Below are 24,055 nucleotides of genomic sequence, written 5' to 3'. Positions count from 1 at the left end.
GCAACTCAAAAGATGCTCTTTTCTCCATGATTCACTAAGTGGAAATGGACCCTTTATGTTGGTTGCCCATGTCCTTAACAAATTTGAGAAATGTTATTTATGAGTTCCTGTGTTGAATGAATGCGTTGATTAATACAGTTTTCTCGGCTGTTTCAAATGGTCATCTGCTGCCACTGCCAATGATAACAATCTTATTATTATGATTTTGAAAATTTTCTATGTTGTGTGAAATATCTGAATAAAGAATATTTTACCTATGCACAAAGTTCAAACCCATAATTTGAAAATGCTTATTTCTCATAGAAGAAAAACAGGCTCCAAACTATTTTCTCCAGAAAATATTGAAATAGTAAAAGGCTTCTCCAAGCCATTAGTTCAAAAAGGATTTCCAATCGCAAGAGTAAGAACTCTAATAAAATATTTATTGATGGATTACACCATAAGTTAATCTCGAGCCCCCAAAATGTAAAGAATCATTTATCTCTTTGTTTGCATTGAAAGCTAGCCATTATTGACTTAATTGTATCAGTATCAATAACATAATTTAAAAACGAGGAAGGAAGAATTGTGAAAATTATGAATCCCAGACTTCCTCTGATTTGTATCCTATGATTTGTACCTATGTCAATATACATTCGTATATCCTACAAAAGTTTCATTATTAAATAGAATATGCAGCTGATTAAATATCAACCCTAGGAATCCTTGATGTGACATACAAGGGATGGTAACAGATCAGTAGTTCCAACTTGCATTTCATCACAGAGCCCTTAAAAAGAATCCTCCGGGGTTCTGAAGGCAGCAAAAATGCTACCTTAAGCAACCTTGGTCATAAAAGATATTTTCATTCATTCAATCAGACTTATGACAATGCTTTATGTTTTTGATACAGATAAAAATCGGTTTTGAAAAGGCCCAGATCCTTAATTTAAATATAACTGTAAAATAATGTTTGTACCCAACAAAATCACCCTTAGGAATTGGAAAATATGGAAGAAAATATTTCAAAACTCGAGATGCTAGCAGCTAGTGCCACTGTACAGATATTACAATTCTTTGGCATGCTCTCAACATATGCTGATCGTATTGGTTACAAAGATAAGACCCTGCTCATTATCAAACTCTTAAGATTCTCCCTGCTTGCAGTAATTCGAAAAAAAAAATACAGCTCATGGTACCTGATCAACATGGCCTTTGCACAAGTAAATAACTTTTAAGTTCAAAGTCAATTGCAGCTCTATCTTGAGGAATCAGGATTTGCAAGGGCCTCGGATTCTGCCTTTGCCATTGGATCATTATTTTCTTCTGGTTCTTCAACTTCTCCTTCACGTTCTTGGGTCAACTTTTTCCTCTCTTCTTCCTCAGCTTTACGAGCAATGGCCTGTTGTTCAGCCTGTAGCCGTTGCATTTCCTCTTCCTGCTGTTGTCTCTCAAACCACGTGTCTGCATCAACCCAAACTGCCAAAAAAATAAAAATCAATCACATGGTGAGCTTGACCACTCCAAGATAAATCCCCAAGTTGAAGATACTCACCTAAGATCATTGAATTTTTAGTCTCGTGCACAGAATCAAAATAAGTGACATTAAAAATCACCTGGTCCATCCCAAAATAATGAAATTAGCTCAAGCAGTGACCACAAATATGTTAGGTCAAATTTGATGGCAAATAAATGGAAACATTTTACCAAAATAAATTTTCCAAAATTGGCTGAAAATCTTCAGCAAGAAAAGCACCAAAAATGAATTTTCATATAGAAAACTGGTTAAATACCAACCTTGGCTTGGCTTAAGACCTTATTTTATTTGTAAGTAATGACAAAATAGAAAGATTGGCTTGATCCTATGTCCCAGCTATAAATGAGGTATGCTACAGGCCCATATAATCCTTACTCTCCACTTTGAACAGCTGTGGTTTCAAGACTTTAACCAGTACAGATGAAGATGAACTAACAGGTTCCTGTCTCTTGTCTATGGTCATTAACCTCACCAAATGAACCTCCGTCTATTTATACTAGACTAGACCCATGCAGAAACTGAGGAGTTTTTTGGTATATGCAGAGTCTCACTTTTTTGTGTCTTTTACAGTATCAACGTAAACATTGCAAAATGCTCAAATTTATTGTGATTATAGTCAGAAAATTGATTACGAATTGTTGCCAGTATGTCAAAGGGCTTAGTGAATTTAAATTTGCTAAAATTTGTTTTTAATTGAGAAAACTACAACTTATAGCATCTTATAATGTGGGTAGATCAAATGCTTTTAGCCTTTTACCTAAGTTGCCAATTCGGGTTCGGATTCATGGATTCGGGCAAAAAATAAAATTCCCATTTGGCTTCGTGAGTATATATATATATATACAAAAAAAAAAAAAAGAGAAACGTGCATAATTGTAAAGCTAACTTACCAAGCCATTTCATAGTATGAATATATTAGAAAAAATCTAGGATACCAATTCATCTTGAACAGGGCAGGTTTCTACATCCAAAGCGGATGGATAGGTGGTACTTCTGGAAGCCCTGTAGAAGCTAGCTGGAAGCCAGCCAAAGGCTTCCGGATGTGCATGGAACCCGGAGACCACAGACTTTCGAATGCACGTGGAAGCCAGAGACTGGCTTCCACGCACATCTAAAAGTTTGTTGTTGGCTTCCGGCTAGCTTCCACAGGGTTTCCAGAAGTATCAAGCAACACCTGCAAGCCTTGTGGGCAATAACATAAAGAAAAACCCAAAAACAACTTAAGTTCCCCATTATGCATGTGCCTAAATTGATTTTTTAAAATTATTTTTCTTATGAAACCTTAAAATGACCCTAAAGGTGAATTTTGAAGCATTCACAACTCATTTTGGAACTTTGTTTGCACCTATAGCCACTTCTCATTTACTCTCTAGTTTGCATTGCCATTGTGAAGCCAAGTTCAACATTTTTGAAGGGCAAGAGATAGCTTTCTCAAAAGAGTTTAAATCATTCAAGGTAAGTGATCAATCCCATTCTTGAGTATTTTGATGATTTTTTTTTGAGTTTTTGATGAATTTTTTCAAGTTCTTTTTCAATTATTTTTAAAAAAAGATATAAAGAAGCAAGTTTGGGTTCTATTTTAGTAGTTTTTTTCACTTCTTTCCACTTGTATGCATGATGTTCATAGTTGTTAGGACCTAATTTAAATTTATTTATTTTCTTATAGAATATGGTGCAAAAAACTAGGCAAAAATGGAGGCCAGTTGTAGTGCTAGTCAAAGTTCAATGGGGCACCAAGGAGGGCAAGGGACTGATAATTTAAAAACTGATATAGGTCCTCCTTTTTGGAGACATACAACACGGATATCACAGTTTGCAAGAGGTGGCTCATACTATTGGAAGTGCAATTATTGTCAAAGCAACAAAGGAAAACCTTTCAATAGCTCAAATTCCCAGGTGAAGCTTCATTTTATGGGCCCTGCTGGCAAAGGATTTGAAATGTGCAAAGGCAAAAATGGTAATGGGATGACTAGTACAGAAATACTTTCATTTGTGAGAGAACAAGAAGCTGCTGATGCATTGGTCAATAGATTAAAAAAAAGCTACTATCAAGGTCCATCCTCAAAGAGCAAGATGCATGCACTCACTGAACCAATTGTATCATCCCAACACCCATTCTTGCAAGTACCTGTGCTAGGAGAGGATGAGGAAGAAGTGGGAATTTCAACTCGCAAAAGAAGCCCATTGCACACCGTATTTAAAATGGAGGCAAGAGACCGTGTTGATGAAGCTATTGCACGTTGCCTCTATGCAAATGGACTTCCTTTCAACTTGGTGAGATCACCATATTGGAAGGAAATGGTGGAAACAATCAAAGAATCACCAGCTAACTACACAAGCCCAAGGTATGAAAAGGTGCATACAACTCTATTGCAACAAGAGAAGACACATATAGAGAAAAACCTTCAACCAATCAAAAAAATTTTAGAAACTTTCAGGTCTAACTATTGTGTCAGATGGTTGGAAGGATACAAGAAACTAGTCACTGATTAATGTGATTGCAATTTCTCCCAAAGGGGCAATTTTTTTGAAGGTTGTTGATTGTGAGGGGCAAGTGAAGGATTCTGAATTCATTTCTAGAATTCTCATCGAGCCCATTGAGATGGTGGGTAGTGAGAATGTGGTACAAGTGGTCACAGACAATGCCAATAATTGTAGGGGTGTGGGTGCTTTGGTTGAGAGTCGATATGACCATATTTTGTGGACCCCATGCACCATTCACTCCCTTAACTTGATCGTGCAGAAGATTGGCACCAAAATAGATTAGGTGAAGAAAATATACCAAGAGAGAGGAGATACAAATGTTTGTGACAAAGCACCACATGTCACAATCCATTTTTAGAACATACTCCAAATTGGAGTTGCTAAAAGTGTTGATTTTAGTTTTGTACCACTACATAACATATAGCAATTGAATACTTGATATGGAATATCAAAAATTCACTTCCTCTCTTGAAAAGTTAATACTCATGGAGACATGAGATAAACTCCAATGTTTCTTACACCTGTGGATACTAACTCAGTTATCGATGTGATTTGCTGGTAATCACGTTGGCGGCCTTTCATTGTTCATTCAAGGATGACTTGGATCTTGGGATGATGGTGATGATGATGGGTTTGTAAAATAGACAAGTGCCAGATAATGTTGATGGTGGTGATGATGGGGGTGTGTCTACCAATGATGCTTTTCCTAACTTCTCTCTCGATTAAACTCCAACTACTAAACTATCTGTTGCTCTACTCCTACTCTTATGAATGGAAAGATTAGCAAATGGACAGGGATTGAATCTGATGAAAGCTAACCAGTGGCTCTACCTCCATAGATGCAATGATTCAAGGGAAAATGACTAGTTTACCACGCAAGGCTTCCTAACCAGCCGCTAGGATGCTAGTGGCCGAGTTTATAGATCCCTATCAAACATCCACTAATATCACCATGCAACTATCCATCTACTCTTACTCTTACTTAACAACTTCTTGAAATGAAATCTACTTTAACAACTTCAATGAAATCTAACTAGTGGAAGTAGAAACCATGCAATAACACCCAATGTTCTTAATCACCATGCAAGTCACAACAATGATAAAGAGAGCGATTTTGGTATTATCTTAAGCAACAATTTTCTTCAACCCCTTTACAAATGAGAGCAAATGGCCTTATATAGAGGCCAAAATTACAACCAACGATAGAGATCAAGAGGCAAAATCAACTATCCAGATTGGATCCTAGAAACCCTAATTAGGGTTCCCACTCCATCGGCCAATGAGAAGGTGCCACCTCATCAATCGACTAATGAAAAAAAAAGAAAAGTGGCAACCAACGAGAAGGCACCAAAATGGTAGCCAATCAGAATCAGACACCTATCCTACCCAAAAGAAAGGAGAAATTGCCACTTGGGCTTACATCAAATGATCTTCTAATATAGTTCTACCATTTTCTTTCATCCTTTTAGCCACAACAATGAACTTGGCTAGCTGGTCGTTGACTTCCTTCATGAGAGGGCAAAGTGTATGTTTCATCTTGAGCTTAGCTGAATTCATCACATTGCTCACTACTTGCAGTGTTTTCTCATGATCCTTCTCATATTCTTTCGCATATCCGATAAAGGCATTGAGGGAGGCAAGGGTGCCCAAATGTTTCTTCTTGATGGCAACCTTCCCCAACTCATCTAATCTCGATCCAAACTCTGTCTCGTTGACGCTCTCTTCTTTGATATCTTCAAAATCAAGCGCAACCCCAACATCGCTTATCATGGTTGAAATGGAAGTGTCAATGCTTGGGCTGTGCTGTGCAATCTCATTCTGTATTTCTTCAAGTATTCTCAATCTGATGGTCAAGGAAAAATACCAAGACTCCACCGTACTCAATCCTCCTTCATCTACCAACTTGGCTCTTTCCAAATATTTCTCTGGTAGCTCAATGAATGCCTGTAGCTTGGGAATGGCTAAGTTCTTGACTAGAAGGAAATCCTTCCACTCACCTTCAAATGCTCTAAATTTGTCTCTAATAGCCTCCAATGACATAAATGTCGAGAAAAAGTAAGGCAAGAAATTTTGCCCATCTTGGATTGTATCATGGATCCAATCCCTGACTTCGTGCAGCTAAGCCGATATCTCTTCTGTGTTGCTTCCGCTGTCTTGAGGAAGGGCTGCATGGTGCAACTGTTAGATAGGCTGGCAATCTCTCCAATACCTATTTTAGGCCTCCAACTTTACAATCCTCTCATTCGCCTTCCTCAACCTTTCTCTAATTGAAACCATGCCCTCCTGGATCTCCTCACATTCCATGTCATCTGTGATTCTTCCCAAGTTATGCTCAACTATCTCATATTCCCGAGCTACAATCTCATCCACTGCCTTGCTAACCTTTGGTATAGAAATCTAAACTCTTCGGTGACCATCATTGTCGCTCTTGATTACCTTTGCCACCGTTTTTGCAATTTGTCTCTGGTTCTTGCTATCACCCTTTTCCACTAACCCTTGGATATCTTCAACTGTTCGGGCAGTCACTACCTCACCTCTTGGCATAAGCATTTGCCTTAACCATAGTGGTGCAGTGCATCTCCCCAAATTTGAATTCATTTTAATTAGCAAAGCATTGCCAATGGCCTCGGGCACCTGGCTTATTTCCTCAATATCAATTCACCTATCTTCTTCGCTAGTGACTGTCACATCATCTCCATGTTGGTTCTCCGAGAGAGGAGAGTATTCAGTACTGTCACTATAACCACTTGATTCTGAATCAAAGCTCACCTCTACCACGGCCCCTTGTTCACTTGTATTAACTTCTTGGCTTCTAGCCTCAATTATACTCTCCCTTGACGGTGCTGCATTTTGTTTCTTTGCTAGAGGTTCCTGATGTTCTTTACTTTTCTCAACCTCCAAACTTTGCTTCTTGCTCTTAACTACTCTTTGTTGCTGGCTACTACCTTCACCTTTCTGTCCGACTAACTCTGCCAAACCTTCTTCCTCCGATTTCATCTTCTCATAAGGCATACCTTCTGACTTTGTAATTGCCTTAACTTCCCATTGTACCATGACTCGGTGTGCAATTTAACTATCCTTGTAACTGCCTCCAAGGAAGGATCCTGGTGATCATCCCAATCCACTGGATTCAACTCTGTTCCATCCATTGTATCATAATCTCATCTTAGGACATTCTCATCATCTTCTAGTTGATAAGGAATATCAAGGCCTCTCCATCTGATTGCCCTCATCATGCTCACTAACAACCTTGAGAAAGCTAGCTTTCTCACATGAAAGTCATCCTGTGCATTGGCCTAGAAATCTTCTATAGTACAAACATATTTGAATGTATTTTCGTGAGATGCCTTGATAAGACCATTAGAATTGAATCCTTGCCTTGCTCTATACCATCCTAGATGATATTGCTCTAACTCCTTCGCAGCTATAAAGGCAACAGGATTGGGGCAAGTATTGTTGCCTATTCCAAATGAGAAGGTAATCCCTCTCACCTTTAAGTTTCATCATTTTGTTATAATGCTCAAGTTGCCTAGCCAACTCTATCAAAACTACCTTGTCGGGTGGGTACCTCGGAAGTCTCTTGGGACAAACTATACTTCTTGCTACTCTAATATATGTAAATTGAGGAAATTGGATGAACCAACTCCCGTACTTCTTAACTTTTACTTTCGCTTTCATTGAGAGCCTCTTAGCAAGGTGTCCCTTGCAATATCCTTACCGTCTTCATGGAAAAGGCGTCATAAAACATTTTATAATCTTTGGTGTTGTGCAAATGAAGTTGTGGATAGCACTCATGCACCAAACATTGCCCTGACCCATTGCCGATCACTCCTAAGGCCTTAAGTCTAGGATTTTCATATAGTCTCACAATCAGATAAAAAAGATCGGATCCCATATAGAATTGCTTTTGATTTTGCACTGTCCTAAGTTGCAACTCTAGATTTTCACTTATAATTCTAGCCCAATCAAATTTTCTCTTTCCATTTTCAATTTCATCAACAAAGAAGTACATCCAATTTTCGAATTGCATACCTCGAGCTAAGCCCATGATTCGGCTGAGAAGGACAATAAGATCACCGTACTCCAATTTGAAATCTAACTTGGTGAGTCTTGACGATCTAGTGACTCCCTTCTTGCCTTCGTGTAACCAATTTTGCTTTAGATGAATGAACCTCTTTTTTATCTTGAAATAACTTAGCCACTTGATCCATCATTACCACTGTCATGCCTTTGTACTATGGAATATTAAATGCTTCTTCGACTACTTGTCCTCCAATGTTGGCTAACGCTCTCTTCCCTTCATAAAAAATGATCGACTTTCTAACCAAATCAAACTAGGATGCACACTCCATTACCAATTCTGGACAAGGCAAGGTAGGAGGGAAAGCCGCCACGTGTACAATTCTGCTCTTGTAGATCTTCTTTGCCATGGGGGATTGTTCTTCCTTCAATCTGTCTACTGTACCAATATTGTTATCACTTATTCGCTTCACTTTTGAGAAGAAGGTGGTCTTAGGCATCATGTCTTCCTTGTCTTTTTTGGTATTCGTTCCCTTTGGGTTCTTGCTTACACTAACATCTACCATCCTAAACACTTATTTCTGCCCCTTCGTTCTAAATGATATGGACTACACTTATTAATCTCCAACCTTCTTTCTATTGATGGAATCTAGCTTATTTCTGCCTTGCCAAGTCTTATCTCTACACTTATCAATCTCCAACCTTTAACCTAGGGGTGGGACTATCACTTATTCTTGCCTCTTTGTTACCTTAGGGTGGACTACACTTATATCTCCCAACTTCAACCTAGGGTGGTCTAGCTTATTTTTGCCTCACCAAGTGTCCTATCATGAAATCTACACTTATCAATCTCCAAATTTCAACCTATAAATGGAATGATGAAGTGGTGGATGATGAATGCAAGAAGAATAAGGGAAACGAAACCAAGCAAGAATAAGGAATAGAATCCGCCTTTAACAATCTTCAGCTCTAAATGAATTGAATTTTACCTTAATTTTGTCTTTACCAATAACCAAACCCTCTTTTAGTTCGGATCAGATTTTAGGAATTTCAACCTTCCTTGCAGATAATGATGCCCTAGCAAAAATCAGAATTTTGCCTTCTTGAAATTGCCCCCACATTTGCCAAAAATTAGACCTTGGATCATGTATTTCCTTCACCAAACAAAATTGCCCAAATCTAGGGCAGAAATTCGCAGCCCTTATAGAGAAAAATCAGACCTCCACAAAATCGCCCATGCAAGAGAAAATTTCAGATCTACTCAAAAAATCGCCTAGGGTAGAAATTTTAGGTCCACTCCAAAAATCGCCCAAATTGGAAGAAGGAAAAGTTGCCAAGCAAGGAGAAAAATCTGCCTTAGAAGAAAAATCGCCCAAACACTTGAGGAGGAAGATGGAATGAGAAATGAAAAAGGGGGGAGCCTCTCTTATACCAACATTTCACTAACCCTCCAAGCTAGCTGACTTGCCCTGGAGGAGAACAAAATTAAGTTAGTGTCATCATTAATGGCCCAGATTTAAATGCATCATTAAAATTACCTAGCCTATAGTGAAATCAGCCCGTTTAATTGCTAGTTTTGATCAAAATTTGCAAAATAAAATAAGGAAAGCCTAGGAGATGCTAAAATCAATTTTCAATTCCAATTTTACCAATTTCTTTTGACATTTAAAAATCTTCTAGGCAATATTTCAACCAAAATAAATGCAATTTTGCAATTTTTTCCAGTTTTAATTTTGCAAACCATTTCAATTTTCTAACCGAATTAATCCTTGTCTTGGCACTTAAAATTGATTTTTCCATTTTCAATTTCACTATCACAAAATTTCTTTTTTCACCAAAAAATTCAAGATTTCCAAAACAACTAAATCTATAAAAAAAATCATTTTGAAAATGCTCAAGTCTATACAATTATATCCAATTTCCAAAATCCGTCTAAGTCCAAAAATTTGAAATTTTATCCTGCCAAGTATTCGTTTTAGCCATCGAAAAAATGTTGCTTTTGAAATTTGTTTGGCCTAAGGATAAAATTACATGTTCCAGAAAATCAAGTTAGCACCGGATGAAAAAGGACAAATCACAGCAGATTTAATCCATCTTGGCCTGAAGGCGTCTAAGGTGTGAAATTTTCAAATTTGAAACCTCTGGACCAAAAAGTTGCTAAGGCAACCGAAAAAAGAGGGTCCCTAAAATTTTGGGGCGATGGTGTGAAAACCTCACAACAGAAGGTAAGTTAATTTTTTAAAAATACTAAGTTTCATGGATTTGTAATTTGATTAAAAATTAAAATTTGTAATTTTATTGTCAATTGACATATTGTTAACTTGCATAGGTTGCTAAGACCCATTTTGCATCTCATACAATTGTTATGAGACGACTACTCAAGGTAAAAGATGCATTGAGCCAAATGGTAATTTGCAATCAATGGGGCATATGGAAGGCCTCATATTCAGAAAGAGGTCAGGATCAAGATTTGATCTTGAGTGAAAGTTGGTGGGCTCGTGTGGCATATGTATTGGATTTAACTGAGCCCATCATGACTATGCTCTGCTTTTCTAATATAGATACACCTTTCTTGGGGGATGTGTATGATGGCATGGACACCATGGTTGAGACGGTAAAACATTCTGTACAAGCACATGAGAGTGACCCTACACAAAGTGAGACTTTATGCAATCAAGTGGAAGCAATCATCCACCATCACTGGAATATGATGACTACCCCATTGCACCTCCTTGCATATGCCTTATCTCCTAGGTACTATAGTGAGGAAGCACTTAGTATGCTGGGTAGAGTTGCACCATTTGCAGATGAGGAGGTTGCTAAGGGGTGCCACAAAGCTCTTACAAGATTCTTCCCATTGGAAGAAATGCATGAAAAGTGAAGGAAGAATTTGGGCTGTTTTCTTCGGGTTAAAGCATTCTCCATTTGCACTAAAGGACCAAAATAGAATGGATGATATCACATGGTGATACATGTATGGTCAACCTTTCACGCATCTTCAACCTCTTGCAATCAAGGTCCTATCTCAAGTAAGATTTTAATTTTGTTTTGTTTTGAAATTTTAATAGTTATGTTTACACTTGCATTCTAGAATTTAGTGTTTCACAAATTCTTTAAAATTAATTTTCTTTTCATTGGTATGTTTTGTGACAACTATCTAGGTTGCTAGTTCTTCTGCTGCTGAAAGGAATTGGAGTACATACTCCTTTATCCATTCAATGAAGCACAACCAGTTGGTCTCCAAGAAAGTTGAGGACTTGGTCTTTGTCCACACCAACTTGCGTCTTTTTTCACGTAAGAATGATCATTACAAGGGGCAACAAAGCTTTGGGATGTAGCCCCTCAGTGTGCAGATTTGGATGCAACACTTCATGAGCTTACTACAGTCAAAGATGGTGATGATGATAGCGTGGCACATGGTGCATCTAGCATATCTGGAACCATGTTTGGTTCAAATGATCTTTTCAGTAGTTGGAGATGATGATGAGAATGTGGATTTTCTTGCAAATCCTTATTTTTCAGAATTTGATGCATATTAGTTGATTGAATCTTCAATCATTAACTAAGTTTTTCTTTTGTTGAAATCTTGAACATGACCTATTTGTATTTATTGTCTACGATTAAACTCTGATGTTGGACAAGCACATATTGATAAATCATATGATTTTTGAAATATCTCAAATTTTGATGAAGGGTGAACTATTATAGTCATACTATCAAATGATTTGTTTTTGTATATTTCTTGCATTTCTTTGCATATATTATATATATAAATATATAGATGTTTCCTCCTACATCCACATCCAAAAAAAAAAAAATCTTGCATCCCATATCTGCTTCTGGAATTTGCATCCGAACCGGTAACTTAGGGCCCGTTTGGTTGCAAGCGTAGGAATTGAGAATTAGAATAGAAAATTTGAATGAGAATGGAAAATGAATAATAGGAATGGAAAAATGCAATCCAATCTTGTTTATCCCTTGTTTGGTTATGCAAGCTTAAATTGGAATAGGGTTAACTTGCAATCGGCGCCGTTTGAAAATATTTCTGAAGATGCAATCAGTGCCATTGGAAAATCGCTGAAATATTTGAAAATATTGAAAACAAAGTTCCTGCGCTCACCCCAGGTCAAAGCGGATTTGAAAATTTAATCAAATTTGAGAAAGCGAAAATGAATGCAAGAATAGCAATTCCAATTACAGGTATTTTTTGGAATGGACAAAAGCTCATTTTGGGGCTAAAATGAGAATACGTATTCCTATTCCCTATTCCTATTCCACGCACCAAACAAAGAATACAAATCATATTCTAATTTCCTATTCCTATTCCGGTTGTATTCCAGCAACCAAATGGGCCCTTAGGAAAAAATATAAAAAATATTAAGAAATTGATTGTTTAATGTTTTTAAGTTCACTTTTTTGGCCCCATGGGCTGCGGGTCCTCCCAGACCCATAGTAGACTTGGGCTTGAATACGGACCTGGACCCAAGCTCTAGGGTCCGAACCTGGCTTTCCAGCTTTTTACCCACCCTTGAAATGGTTCAATCAGCCTTCTAGGAAAAATAAAAAGCATCTAATCTTAGATACCTCAAAAACCATCATTGGAAGTCTTCAAAACTTGAATACATTCCTATCAACTGAGCCATTCTACTTCAGTCCACCAACTCTCTAAATTGCAGCTCTGGATCCTTTTTATCAATCAATAATCAACCTCTACATAAAATCAGCACATGAATTAATGAGATCATGTCCCAAAGTTTAACATTCTATATACCACTGCCTGTGAATCTCTCCATCCAAATGAAAGGCAGCTCAAATTTTCTCATTTTCAATTAGAGGATTGAGTTGGAAGTAGGGATCAATTTTTTACACCCATGCATGTGCAGTACATTTTCTGGAACCATCAAAAGTAGGTATGTAAAATATTTCTACTTTAAATTGCAAATTCTAATGTTGGCCTCTTTTTCTCATCATGCATCTGCTTCTCATCTTGGGTTGGTAAAATCAGGCAAGCAAGCACAGTATAATGGGCCACGGTTGGATGCCTATATATGGTAGGGCTTATCGGGTTTCAAAAAAATACTATCGAAGCCTACCAATTAATTCATTAGTGCCCTACTGCCCAAGCGCAACCAAATGAACAGCTTCTTCCCCCACCCAGTGTCTAACTTCACTATCCTAGATCGATAATTACATGGAATCATGACACTCATCCCCCAAAAGTTCAATATTTGTGCAAATAATTCACAAAAGTTCACCATCATTATGGTGTGTCATTACCAACTTATTTTTCATCTATAAATGTGGGCATTAGAGGTCTCAATACTATTCCATTAGCTACTCTAGTGTTGGGTATGTTGTTTCAATATTTCCAGTTTTACTACTTCCCCATGATTACCATTGTTGACCTAGTCATCCCTGTTCATTTCCATAATTTGCATCATTTGAGTTAACAATTGAGTCAACTACTGCCACCTTATAACAAGTCTTTCAAAATCTGTTGCATGTTATTGTCTTTGTGAGAATATCTTCTCTCAGACATGATTCATTCTTCCACCTGTTTCTCGACTGGAAAATCTGCAATAGGAACTCCTTATGAGTTTCTTTGAGGATTACAAGTTATTCTTGGATAATACCTATTTGTCTATTCACCATGATGCATGAACTTGTTCAACTACCCCAAAAACTAGTAGGATTGTGGCTGTAATACCACTTTAATATGCTTACCTATCAATTTTCATCAGATCTAGACTTTTTAAACTTGTAAGTGTTTTATCAAGTAGTTGATGTATGGTCTCCTTCTCAGACCTAGTCAGCTATTGTTTCCCATTAGCCTATTCATGGGTTTCTATAGGCTAGTTGGTAGTGGTTAAGGGATCTCTAGCTTTCTTGGAGAGCTCAATATCAGTTTTTATGGCTTTCAATAGAGGTGTGGTGATCAGTTGCTGTTGTTGTTATTGGCGACACGCTTTGCAGCATTTTTTGGCATTTTGGGTGGTTCTTCATGGTTTTTGGAGGACACAGCTATTTTAAACAATTCCCCAATTTAGTGTCTGATATTGCTCTTCAACATTAATATTTCCTTGGCATGATTAGAATCAGATTTCCTTTCTGCAATATGATCAGGGGGATTATTTTAATTATTAAACAAGATATAAAGTAACATTATATTATTTACTTCAGTGTTTTGATTTTAATAAAGTGATGTTACATCCCACCCAAGTTGGATGCCTAGGGGAAAAAGGGACTTGGACATAAGTTGTTTTATAATTGTAAAGACATTTGAATGGAAATGAATAACATTTTAACTCATATTGCTCTTTTTTTTATAAGGGGGATTTGGTACTCATTTGCATCATTTAGTGTTGCACACATGCCAAAATGTTATTGGAGTGAATGAAGAAAATTCTTCCAAGAGTTAAATGAGGACAAAAAACCTCATTAGTAATCACTTGTTTCAATGGTGAAAGATTCATCCTAGCTGGTTGAGTGATTTCACACAAGAATTACACTATTTTCATGGAGTTTGGGAATTCGTGATTTCAAAAAAATGAAGCTTTTCATCATTAAATTATAGCAGGTTTGGAGTTTCTTTGAGTGTTGTTTAGCAATTTATGCTGCATTTTTTTGAAGTGAGTTCGCTGGTTAGTTTGGCCTAGCTGTACCCTTCTAGGAGGAGGCTGTGCCCCTTCATTTGAGACTGCTAGGCAAGAAACGATGATTATGGGTAATATTGAAAAGGCTAACCGCTAGAGCCTCCTTTGCAAGTGATTTCCCTAACTTCTTTGCAGTGCTTGATTTACTGAAGGAGCCAAACACATCAGCATAGGCCATAAGAGTTATTGTAGCATGGCGTGAGGCTGTTTGGTTGATTCACTATAAATATAGGTCATCTTTCACTTCATATAGTGGCACCTAACCATTAGTGGGTGCCCACAGGTGTTCACAATATGCATTTAAGAATGATCATGGTCTGTGGGGTTATGATTTTTTTAAGCTTGCCACCCTGTTTTTTAGCCACCTACAGCAAGGTATTAAAACTGTGATTTAATTTTCAATCACTTGGTTTGGCGTCCAATGCTATTCGAGGAATGTTTGAGGGTCTGAGCTGTTAGAGGAGTTTCTCATTGTTGGGAGGGGCAGATCAACCCTATCACTTCAGCTGGGAGGACTGTTCATGGTGATAAAAAAACAAGTTAGGAATATGCCGATGGCTGTCCACACTAATCAATTGCTGCAGAAGGTCTATAACTAGTTTTTAGTGCATCCATTTTCAAGTTATTCAAATTTATTTTAGTGGGTCATTCAGTTGCAACCTCATACTATTTCTTTACATGTATTTTGCTTCAAATTTTGTGACAGTAGAGGTTGATATAAATGCAATAATCATAGGAAATTCTTAACAGCATAAGTTCACTCATTGCAAACCTAATCTTGTAATAGCAAACTCACATATTCACAAGCTCATTGCTTGAGCTCTTGTTGTGGTCTTATTGGGGCAAATTTCAAAAAGAAATATGTAAGGGAGTGTTCTTACAGTCGATAGAATACAGAACCATTTATGGGTTTAATGTTGAGGAACAGTGGAAAAACTTCTTTCAAGCAATACAAATATGAATAAAAAGTGTCCCAATGATTTGAAAACACATGAACATTTTAACAAACTGTTAGCAATAGTCTAACCACAGTTTTTACAACCATAATTGCCTTACATTTGTTAAACGGCTAAAATAGACATATCTACAAACACTTGATATGTAGGTAGTGATGTAGTATGGCAATACCCAGAGTGAATGCCATGCCACAGGACAAGGAGATAATGAATCAATCTATCCTTCGAACCATTGTCAATACTCGCTGTTCCGCTAGATCATTGGGTTACTTCCACATTCATGTGCAGGTGCCTTTGAAACTGCAAAGGCAATCACAGGGAGCAAGAATCAACGTCAACCCTTTTAAACCCGTCAAAAACCCTCTTTGCTAGGTCATGAGTAAAAAAAAAAAATGCTTCCCAGCCTCATAAATGGCTGCATTATGTCACAAATTTTGCTGTCACGACTTCTTAACCATTCAGAATATGGCAGCAAATGTACAACGTGATTGAAATGGGGATGGCAGTAGGTCTTACAACTTCTTGTATCATGGTTGCAACCTGATTTCTACCTCCACTATGCTTCTTACAAAATGATTATGATATAACAAAGTAAGATATTGCTTCGTTTCTTTTCTTTGGAGTCTCTGAAACCTCTTAGTTTTACACTTCGCCCAACTGAACAAATAAATATATTTAATTTCAAACTCAAACCTATAGCAGCCACTAATATAGGAAATCTGAAGCCTCTATTTACACATTCCCAAATCTTCTCTGCCCTCTAGTGAACTTTGAGTGAATCCACTAGGACTAGCTAGGAAAAAACCTTTACCCTAAAACCAGTGTTCCCTTGGGGTTTAAAATGCCCAATCTTCAGTTTCACAATAAAAAATTAATTGTCAAAAGATATTAAACTTTCCTTTACAAATCTCTTTTATCCTCACCTTTTGAAAGTTCAAGAAATTATTTTTTCTTCATAAATTGATTTCATTTTAATTTTCTTTTTGTCCTAGCTCAGTAATTTTAACATAAAATATTTATGAGTTATAATTTCTGGATTTGATTGTGTGCAATTTTTTACCATCAACGTTTCGGATCATACTACATGATCCATCATCAGGATGCCAAAGAACATGAAGAACAAAAAATGATAAGATGTAGAATTTTTTAAGACTGCTAAGAATATTTAAGACTGCTAAATTCTGCATCTTATCATTTTTTGTTCTTCATGTTCTTTGGCATCCTGATGATGGATCATGTAGTATGATCCAAAACATTGATGGTAAAAAACTGCACACAATCAAATCCAGAAATTATAACTCATGTTAATGGATTGTGGAAATCTTATAGAGCTGATAAAATATTTAGCTTTACAAAAAGGATTACTTAATTCCTTTTCATAAGCCCAATTAGCCGGGAGAATCAATAATAGTCTACAGGTCTTCATCTCACACTAACACTCGAGAGAGGACAAGAGAAGATAGCTGCTCTAGACAAGCTCCAAAAAGAGTTTGATTAAGAGGGTTTGAGCTCAACTGGGGTGATCTATGTCAACACATCAATAAAAGACCAGCAAGCTTTTATAGGCTCAAAGCAGGCCTCCGTTTCAACATCCTTGAGCAAGCTTTCCGGTCTTGGGAGTATAATTCTACATCATATGCTAGAAACATTACAAAATTTGCGAGCCTAGTTTCAAATCTTGCAAAATTGATATATCCAGTTGACCAATGAAGATAAGGCTTCGATGAAGGATCTCCTAGAAAGTGTCAATGAATTTATTCCTTGATTTGTTGTCATAAGTGCTACATGGAAAAATACTTTGAAGATAGATCTTGACAATTGCACCAAAAACTACCTCCATAACTCTACTAACTTGAAGAAGGTGACTTGAGTTGTGGGTTTCGTGTTTTGATTTTCATATAAGCATTCAGAGGATGCAACACAAATCTGTACTGGGGGAATTTTGGCACTAGCAAACATTTATTTGTCACACCATTGTAAGTAGATGACTAGAGCATAGTGTAATCATCCGTCAATTATATAAGTGTGTGTGCACAACTGCAGTCTAGTTAGCTATTGCACATGCACATCATTGTTCAAACTTAGAATCGCTAAAACATGCACTTGCAAACTTGTGTTATTTGCACTCAAACAAGGCACCTATGAAAACCTCGATAGTGTAGTCATTGTAGAAATGAAAGCATAGAAGTTCTATGATTTTATCTATTACTAGCACTTGCACCTTCAAAGGGTGCAAGGATTAAGCCGATAGTCTTGTATACTTTTAATGTTGTTTTTGAATAGTTATTCATAACTTGTTCCCCTCTTTATTGTTTGCTCCTATGTATCCATATTTTAATGTGCCCATCATAAAATAAGTATATATAATTAAACTTTGTTAATGGGTCAGTTGATTTAATATATCTTGGACCCATTTTTAATTTAATTATTTCTGTAAGTATGGTCGTCAGCTATCTTTGTACCCTTGGAAGGTTTTTTCGATGGGTATTCAAGCATGACATGTAGGTAGTCGTAGGTATGCAATTTTGGATTATTTTCTCTATACTATGAATTCTTGTTGGAGTTCTTTGTTGTTCGTCATTTTGGAAGTGAAAGACCTTTCCTATTTGGCTCCTGCAATTTCATTGGGATTCAATCCTCACCCTATTCTGTCTGTGTCCTTCTTGGCTCAGATCTGGCAAATCGAAGCATCATTTGTATGTGGAATATTATTATTATTTGGTACAAATGTGTATCTATTTGGTCTTTGATTTTTTGCAAGTTATTCATGTTTAATATATTGCATTTGCATTACAAATTGCATTGTTGAACTTCTCTGCATTCCCCTTGTCGTACTACATAATTACCACTATTATCTTACACCACATCTAACACCATCCACACAATTGGACTTCCTATGTATGAACATCAACTTGTCGTATGATCCTTTTCCTACACATCATACAGTTACTAACTAGATGTACAACCATCTCCATAGCATATCGTATGACCTCCAAATATTCATACAACCATCACTCTCTCTCTCTTCTAGTATGTACACCCTATCACCGTATGGACAACCTGTAGTTAATTGTAGATAATGTACGACCTACAACTGTAGTCATCGTACAACACCCTTCTTCCCATCGTACAACCTTTGATTTGTCTCTTCCATACAGTTCCTCCCAAGCCCCTATTTGCTCTTTTCCCTACCATATGCATTCCCCGATCAACTGACACCAGAGAAATTGGTATCCTAAGGCTCACACATTCATGTATGGGGACTGGAACATCACACATAACCCATTTCTCCATTTCTCTTTGATTTATTCTATGTATGTTCTCTATCTTTCTATCTATCCACTATTGATCTATCACCTCATATATTTTTATCATTCCCTCTATTTGTCTCCCTTCTCTTCTCTTCCTATTTATCTTCCTATGATCCATCCATTTATATACTATCTCTCCTCATGTATTCCTAACTTTTTTTGTCCATATCAATCCTTTTACCTCTCCACCTCTTTTTTTCTTTATATTATAGTCTCAATCACTCTCCCCCCATCCCCCTTACTCTCTCCTCGTCCCTAATTTCCTATATGAACTGGACAACTTAGCTATTTGAACTCAATAATTTAAAATTGTCTTTATCTCATCATCTCTATCTCTTCCTCTCTACGTTACTCTATATTTCTATATCTATCTATTTTTATATCCATATGTCTTGCACTAATTCACACTTCCCTATACTTTCATGTATACCTTTCTTATACACACAATAAACACTCATTTTTCCATCCCTATCTCTATATTATCTTACCCCTCTCTTTACAATTCACCTCTCTATAATTTGTTTCCCCTATTTCTCTTTGATCTTCTACACGTATCTATCTAAATACTATCTATCACCTCAAATATCTTTATTCTATCTTAAATCATCTCTGCACTCTCCACTCTCCTTTTCCTGGTCCTCTCCCTCAAGCTTCATTTTTCTTTGTCTTTCCCTTCATATTTATCTCCCTCATACTTCACTCCTTTTGACCTCTCTCCCCTTATCCCTCCCTATATCTCCACACCCCTTGAATTATTGTTTTGTATATGAAATGGACAACCTAGACTTGTGAAATGCATACAATAAATCATCTTTCCATAAAATTAAAGAAAATAAATATTTAAGAATCTATTGATGACTATAAGCTAGGCTAGTTGACAAGCGCATTGGATGTTAACTTTATAAAAATGTTTCATCTTATTCTCTATCCATATTAAGGGTTGATTTTGACCTTAATTGAACTCTACTCTAACTTTAACCATTGCTAGAACTACAAAAAAGTCTAATCTTAATTCACAACTATTCAAAAATTTGTGTTTAGATTATAATTGTAATAACATCCCACATATAATGAAATTAATATATTTAAAAAAAAAAATTAATATACATCATAAAATATCAATTTATCCCTTTTAGAAATAAAAATATTCAAGAAAAACTTAAAAAGCTATTATTTTAAAAATTTATTCTTATTGCAATAAATAATTTCTACAACATAATATAAATCTCAACCAATTAATTTATACAAACATATATGTGGAGAAGGTTTATTTTAACAATATACCATTACTTTTCCTTTGCATATTCCAAAGAGATTCAACCGTCAAACGAAAAACGTTTCAGAAATTCTTTTTGTTTTTTTTGATGAATAGTCCTTTTCTATTAATAAAATATACTAAGAATACAATTCACAAAAAAGTGGCCGGGGGATACAAGATCACCCCATGAAAGAGTTCACAAGATCAAGCCAGACTTAAAAACATGGCCTCAGCCGAAAATAGCAGCTATTCATAAAAAAAAAAATAGAATAAACAACCTCAAGTTGCCAAGGTAGTGCCAGCCGAGGGAGGAAGATCATCTTTATCAAGAAATCCCCACGTATCAGTGGAATTGTGGGGCAGACTGGGAACAATCCAACCGTCATCAACAACAATAGGATTAGGGGCAGCCTCTGCATCCTTAACCTCTGGCCATGATGGAGAAATTGCCAAAGCCAGGCGAGCACTAAGGCCCAGGGGGAGGAGTTGAGGACCAGCCAGAACCACCACAAGGTGGAGAAGCAGAGCGGCGCCTCCATTCGCCATCACCACCATTGGGAGAGTAGTGGCAGGAAGCTTGGGAGCGCGGTGTGTGCGAGTGGTGGCATGAGGACTAGCGGCAAGAATGGCGGCCACGAGGCATAGAGGCATCAACCGAGGCATCCAGAGGAACTCTGGCAATGGTGCAAGGAGCATTGCCCCAATGATTTAACAATTCCTATAAGTGACCAACTTCTAGGGCAACTTTATTAGCTTGCACCTGGATCTGCATAATCACATTCTTACAAATGCATGCCTTAGTGTACATAGCAATGTTAACATCCAAAAAACTGTGAGTGAATAGAACAACATTCCTATCTTTTCATAGAGAAAACAAAATTTCAATCCTAAAGGTATGCCAACTCTAAGTGAATTTTTGAGGACGACATGATATATTTACTTATCTGATGTTGGTGAGAATTTGCTAGAAATTCTCGCTAACATCAGATAAGTAAATGGCCAGTACGACAAGATATATTTATTAATAAACTTTTATTATATTTTTTATTGCTTTAACATGAATACTTAACAACTGTGTCATCCGCTGGAGGAATTCATCAATTCATGGCCTTGAAAACAAGCACTTTACAGATAGTGACCAAAGAAACTTTAAAAATATGATTTTGTTCATAGGAATTCATCAAAAATTGATTGTGAATTGTGTTCAATTAAGATTCAATTGTTGATATGTGATGTTTACAATTGAAAAATATATAAATTTAGTTTTTAGAGTTGATTGTATATTTTTTCCCAGTATTAACATTTTGTATCACATTCCCTGATCTATCATAGGACGACCAATGAAGATTTTACTTTAATTAATTATGGAACATGGATGCGTAAAACCAATCATTGCTATTCTTGAGTCTTTTTATGAGCCAGTTATTTTAATGTTGTAAACTTCAATCTATATAATACTACTAATTAAATATATAAAATGTACCAAGGATATGTCTTAGAATATTGGATTAGTTTTAGCGTTCATCTTCTGATAGCTACTTTTACCAAAATGTAAAGTGTAGGCTAGATTTAAACTATAATTTATATTTTAAAATGGCATATGCAAAATTGATTTTAGAGCTTGCTTCACTCAAAGAGAGAAGTGGGCTATTGGAAAGCACCATAGAATTCCAATCATCATTTCAAAGAGCCTTTAGACAAAAGCTTATTACTCCCTGCCTGATCTATAAGGCAGGGAACTAACGCTTCTAGTGATGGTGCACAATTAATTTTTATTAGCTAACTTAGTATAACGGTAAAGTTAAAAAATGATTTATTTTTTAATTAATTTTTAATGAACAATTTCTATTTTTCTATTGGCTGGTTGCATTTTCCCTAGTGGTAAAAATGATTTTTTATTATAAAAAATTAAAGAAATAAAAGTCCAAAAAGTTCTTCTATCACTGTCATCCTCAATGGCATCCTACGTTCTACAACTTTACTGTTGTTGCATTAGTCGTTCTCTCTGTTATTGCTATTGCCCATTTGCAATAAACTAGCAACACAAGAAAAATAGCATCAAGGCTCTCATGCTTCTCTCCATTTTTGGTTTCCCAACACATGCTCACTTCTTTACTACTTTTATTGAAGGGCAGTGGCGATATTATTAAGCCTCCACGTAATGAAGAGAGACAGATGGAAGTCAGGTTTCAACAAAAACAAATTTGGTCTATGCAGTGTCAATGCCGATAGAAAGTGGCTTCATGTGATGCAGATACCGTGCCATGTTTCCTTGAGAGTAAAATTCACCTCTCAAATGTCTAAAATATTTCATGCCTCACAATTTTCCATAGGTTTTTTCCTTAGCTGCCATTCCATTCTCATGGGAAGACAGACTAAGAGTTCTTAAGAAGAAATTGTCAGGGCACGAATGATGCCTGAGTGGCAGGGGCAGATGCTATGGCAGTCATGATTGTTGCAATATTGGATTGATTCTTTCCTAAACTATTCTTTCCTTTCCTATAGTTGTTTCCTTTCTTGTAGCTTTATGCATATGGCATAGAACTATATATGTACCTGTACAGTTTTATGTGAATACAAGAATGGAAAAATATTCTTCTTGATTTCTGATTTTCAAGTTGGTAATAAAGCTTTGAAGCTTGAATCATTTGTATCCCTTCATTGAACCATGGCCGATTTAGATTCGGAAGTATTTGAGAGCAAATCATTTGAGAGAAAATCTGCTCCCATTATTATTCAATCCGAAGGTTCATCATTCAAGGTAGGGCTTACACTCGATGAAACAAACTATGATTTGTGATCTCAAATCATGGAGAGGCATATTGCTGAGAAGGAGAAACACTCTTTCATTTGTGGTAACTCATAGCCACCTACTGAGAAGGATGATGGATATGAGAAGTGGTATGCAGAAAATCAAAAGGTCAAAAGATGGATGTTGATATCTATGTTCCCAGAAATTATGAAGTGATACATTTGCTTACCCACTACTTGAGATATTGGGAAAGCTCTTTCTAAGGCTTTTTATGATGGAGTAGATGAATTGCAGGTGTTTGTCTTGAATCAGAGGGCTTTCTCTGCCAAATAGAATGACAAAACACTCTCTGGGTATTATGGAGAATTAACCGAGATTTTTTGTGAGTTGGATCATTGCGATAAAGTGATCATGGAAAGTGAGAATGATGTTGAATCTTACCAAAAATTAGTTCAATGACAAAGGGTGCATATTTTTCTTGCTAGATTAGATGGTGACTTCGAACAAGTTCATGGTGAAATTTTGAGAAAGGATCCTATTCTCGAATTAGAAGCATGTTATGCATTGGTCCGCCGTGAATCTATTCGATACACAACAACAATTGGAGAACCAGAAAAGAATGAAGCTTCAACCATGGTGACTCAAAACCGGTCTAATCAAAATGAGCCTCCTTAAAACCTGTCTAAGATCACTAATGGTTGTGATAAATCCACCTACAAATGCACCCATTGAAATCAAATTGGTCATACCAAAAGTCATTGCTTTGAACTTGTTGGGTATCTAGAATGGTGGGATCGTAGCCGTGATTCACAAAAGAACAATTCCAAGAAGACCTCCAGTGCAATTTTTGTTGAAACAAAGATAGAGGATAATGTTGCTAGACAGATCTTGACATTAGCAACAATAGTAGGTAATGGTGGTAAGTGTTTAAATATGTCTACGCTTGTTTCTAATAGTGTATAGATAATTGATTCTGATGCTATGGATCATATGACTTTTGATTCTAGACAGGTCTCATACCTTAAACCATCCTCACAAAAAATTGTTTCCACTGCTAATGGTTCTCTAGCCCTAGTTATTAGAGAAGGATCCTTGCCTCTCACTG

General features: G+C 36.6%; 1 long non-coding RNA gene across 4 annotated transcripts; it reads right to left on the bottom strand.

Annotated features, from left to right (window-relative positions):
- Nucleotides 1-825: 825 nt before the first annotated feature.
- Nucleotides 826-16,435, bottom strand: LOC149532472 (uncharacterized). 4 transcript variants are annotated; one of them, XR_016357923.1, is made up of 4 exons: nt 16,146-16,435; nt 15,802-15,929; nt 1,535-1,595; nt 826-1,458 (listed from the first exon to the last, which is right to left on the bottom strand). It is a non-coding gene; the product is annotated as an uncharacterized LOC149532472 (long non-coding RNA). The 4 variants fall into 4 exon arrangements; XR_016357922.1 differs by having other exon boundaries at nt 15,802-16,435; XR_016357921.1 differs by lacking the exon at nt 1,535-1,595 and having other exon boundaries at nt 16,146-16,428.
- Between the last annotated feature and the right edge of the window lie 7,620 nt (nt 16,436-24,055).

Source organism: Cupressus sempervirens, chromosome 10 (genome assembly GCF_028749045.1).
Source record: "Cupressus sempervirens isolate cs-2001-9-10 chromosome 10, ASM2874904v1, whole genome shotgun sequence".
In the NCBI taxonomy this organism is placed as follows: Eukaryota; Viridiplantae; Streptophyta; class Pinopsida; order Cupressales; family Cupressaceae; genus Cupressus; species Cupressus sempervirens.
This window is presented reverse-complemented; position numbering and strand designations above follow the sequence as displayed.